Source organism: Rhineura floridana, chromosome 19 (genome assembly GCF_030035675.1).
Source record: "Rhineura floridana isolate rRhiFlo1 chromosome 19, rRhiFlo1.hap2, whole genome shotgun sequence".
Lineage (NCBI taxonomy): Eukaryota > Metazoa > Chordata > Lepidosauria > Squamata > Rhineuridae > Rhineura > Rhineura floridana.
Window position 1 is genome coordinate 27,510,702 of NC_084498.1, and position 3,975 is coordinate 27,514,676.

At 46.8% G+C, this 3,975-nt stretch overlaps 1 protein-coding gene across 1 annotated transcript in view; it reads left to right on the forward strand.

Annotated features, from left to right (window-relative positions):
- The first annotated feature begins 1,201 nt into the window (after positions 1-1,201).
- HNF1A (HNF1 homeobox A) overlaps positions 1,202-3,975 on the forward strand; it is a 28,915-nt gene continuing 26,141 nt past the window's right edge. The window contains exon 1 of the mRNA XM_061602561.1: positions 1,202-1,401. The gene's annotated coding sequence lies outside the window, so the exon portion shown is untranslated. The remainder of the gene's footprint in view (positions 1,402-3,975) is intronic.

Sequence of the window (3,975 nt, forward strand, 5' to 3'; positions counted from 1 at the left end):
AGGGCTTCGTAAGTCATAACAAGCACTTTGAATTGTGCCTGGAAACGGACTGGTATCCAATGCAGCTGTTTTCACTAGGAGACATGTCGTCCCTGTAACATGGCCCCAGTCAACAGCTTGGTTGCAGCATTCTGAACCCACCTGAAGATTCCAAACAGTCTTCTAAGGCAGCCCCAGAGAGGGCCCATTGCAGTAATCCAAATGAGATGTAACTAAGGCATGTGTCATCATGGCCAGATCTGACACTGCAACAGCAAAAAAGACTCCAGGCAGCCAAAATCTGGCGATCCCAGAGTAGATTACTTGGGAGAATGAGGCTGCATGGGATGGCCCACCACACATACACATAACACACATATTAGGGGAAGGGTCATAGCTCAGTGGCAGAGCATCTGCCTTGCATGAAGAAGGCCCCAGGTTCACTCCACAGCATGTCCAGGTAGGGCAGGAGGGAGTCCTGCCTGAAACACTGGAAAGCTGCTGCCAGTCAGTGTAGACAATACTGAGCTAGATGGGCCAATGGTCTGACTCGGCATGAGGCAGCTTCCTACATTTTCCCCATGCCCACATCCCTCTCTAGTCAGTTTCTTCCTGACCACGAATATGTCACTTGGTCAGAAGTAAGCCCAATCCATGCAGAAAATATTACTGGGGCCACCAGTACTACACCCTAAATCGGGGTGGGGACCCTCCATCCCTTTGGCCTAATTAGGCCCACCAGGCCTCCCTGTTTGGCCCAGGAGGCCCTTTCTGCCAAGCCACACCCATCTCCCATACACCTGACAACATCTATATGTCAGGTATGGGGCAGGTGAGAGCATGGCTAGGCCAAAGTTTTTCTTTGCATCTGCGGCACCTACAAAGCCCTGCCCAGGGCCCTTTGCAAGTGTCGACAATCGCCTGATAATTGGGGCTTGTGAAGCGCCAAATAGGGAGCTAAGCAAGCCCTGACAATCAGCTGATCATCAGCACAGGCAGAACCAGGTCATCAGATGTCATTGCAGCAGCAGGTGATTGACAGGTGGAAAGCCCCACCCACCTGTCAACATTGGTCAAGGGAAGGTGGGGGAGGTAAGGATCCTTGTCTGTTGGCAAGATCCAGTTCCCCAACCCTGCCCTAAATCTTGCTGCTACAGCCGCTAACAGCACCCACAGGAGGCAACAGAGGACAACACTACAACATGCTCACCCTACGGATATCAAAGGCGTTCTGTAAAGAGTGTGTACAGATGGAAAGATGAAATAACTAGCTAAATGTCAGGATGCATGGAGGTCTCCAGCGAAGAGCACTTTCCCCATTTTCTTAGCTGCATCACTGCAACATTTTTAGAGTGTTTCAAGGGCAGCTGACGGAGGCAACGGCCTTTTACCAAGTACTGCATGTTGCTGTGCACGGCATAGGTGAGTCACTTGTAGTCCAGACTGAAGACAATTTGACCGCCATTATATCCTGGAAGCAAAAGAGAAGTTCCAGAGGGGCAGCTGTGTTGAGTAGGGGAGCTCTGTCGGGTTCAGTCTGCTTCTGAATGCCAGTTGCTGAGGAGCACAAGTTGGGGACAGCTGCTGTTGCGCTCACGTCCTGATTGCCTTTGGGCTTCCCAAAATGGGCATCTGGTCGGTCACTGTGAGAACAGGAGGCTGGATCAGATGGTCCCCCTTGTGGCCTGATCCAGCCGCTGCAGGACTCTGCTTAGGTTCTCATATTCTTAATTTGTTTTCTCTCCATTTATAATTTTTCCAATTTTAAATTCAGTTCTCCACATTTTCACAGCAATTTGTGATGAATTTATTTTTTAAAAATCCTCATGAAAATTAGTCAGCATTTTAGTTCAAATTTATCCAGAAAAAAAATTCTGTATACAGTTTTGACTAATACACACATTTTTGTAAGCAATTTCACCTAATATAATGCATTTTAATTAATACATGCATTTTGATGCACACTTTCCCCTAATATATCCATTTTTGTCCACATTGGTTGGCATTGCAAAATTCAGAGAAGTGAGAATTTTGAAGGGTGGCTGTCTTTCGGTTCATGTACTGTTCTCAGAAGTGCCAATCAGGTAGTTTATCATTAAAATGCAAACAAAACCAGATTTCTCCCTCATCCCTGCTGTTGAGTTTCTTGTTGTAAGAAGGACAAGGAGACTTCTGGCACCTTAAAGATTAACAGACTGGGTGTGCCATAAGCCATCGTGGGCCAAAGCCTGCTGGTGTCGCTGAAGGAACACCAGAGCTATGGAGGAGGACAAGATGTGAGGTGCAAGTAGCTGAGCGACGCACAGGAACTGGATCTGTAGCAAAGATCTGCAGCAGGCGTAATTCATTAAAGAACAAGTTTAACATATTGTCATCATCTTAACTGCGTCACAGCAGCCTCCGCCAACCTGGTGGTGCCCTCCAAGTGTTTTGGACTACAACTCCCATCAGGCCCAGCTAGCACAGCCATATAATGCTGGGGCTGATGGGTGTTGTAGTCTGAAAACAACTGGAGGGGGAGGAATCAGGTTGGTGAAGGAGGCTGGTCCATTAGGGCAAGGGGGCACTGCCCCACCGATCTACGTCTGTTTTCAGGGGGGCCCCACATACACACCTGCCTCTTTACTTACAACCAGTCCAGAGGGTGCCGGTGTCTGTCAGTTCCACCCCCTCCTTAGTCTCAGTGTCGCCCTTGTAGAATGCAGCGGGAGCGGGGGACAAACATGGGGCCTCTCATTGGCCCCGACTTCACCTGCTGCCTGGGCTCCCTGCCTTCCGCCCTACCAGTCTCAGCACTGTGCAAGTTGCCTTGAAGGCCACTTGGTCAAAAGGTGGCCATAGGTCTTCCAAATAAATTAATAGCTAACAATAAGCCAAGCCCTGGACTTGACAAGCTTCCCTACTGAAAACTGGTTGCCATCAGGTTGTATAACTAACTGGGGTTACTCGTCAGCTGCGATGGACAGGTGGGAATAAAAGCCTTGGGTGGAGCTAACAGCCCCAGGAACCTGAGCTGCTCATGTGATGGTGTAATCATTGGCCAGGAAATGGGGGAGCAAGATGAGACCTGCCACAGCTCTTCCACCTTGTGCATTTTGAGCCCATTTATATTTATTTGTTTAAAAAAGTATTTATATATACACCGCTCTCTCACAAAGCATCAATGACAGGGCCGTATTGGTGGTGGTTCCCTATTTATGGAATGCCTCCCTTGGTTGAATTGCATCTATCTCCCTCATTATTAACATTCAGGAGTAATTTAAAAACATTCCTGTTCACCCACACATTTGATGGCAGAAATATACTGTTCCTGGCGACCATTACATTATTAGTTGTGAGGAAATTTGATTGTTTTTAAATTTTTTCAAATGCCTTTATTTATTTATTTACATTGTATTGCTTTGCTGTATCATTATTTGCCACCCTGGGCTCTTTTGGAATGGTGGAATGGAAATGTAACAGCAACATAAACAGTCTTTGCCAATCTGGTGCCCTCCAGTTGTTTTGGACTACAATTCCCATCAGTCCCAGCCAACATAGCCCTGCTCATAGTTGCTCCTGAAAACTTGAGATGTATAGGGTAAGACAGTCCCTTAAGGTATCCTGGGACTTGAACCTGGCCCAGGTAGCAGATGGGAAGTCAGTGCAGAACTTTCAACACTGGCATCATTTGTTAGCCTCTTCCCATCAGTCTAGCCACAACATATCCTTTTTGCTATGTATATCTAAGTGCTTTCTCCATCTCTACAGAATACCAGAATATTTTCTCAAGCTTTATTTGATCTCACAAAATTTGCTAATCTGTGTTAAATCAGGCAATGAAATGAAAAATGGCAGACCTTGAGCAACACTGGGCTAAACACCATCAGCCACTGCATCAGGGGGCTGTTCACCTGCACATTTAAAAATATGGTATACACTATAATTTGCCAACAGGGCCCTTCTTTCATTTCAAATAGGCCCTGCTATATAGAAAACAACAAATAGAGGTACAAA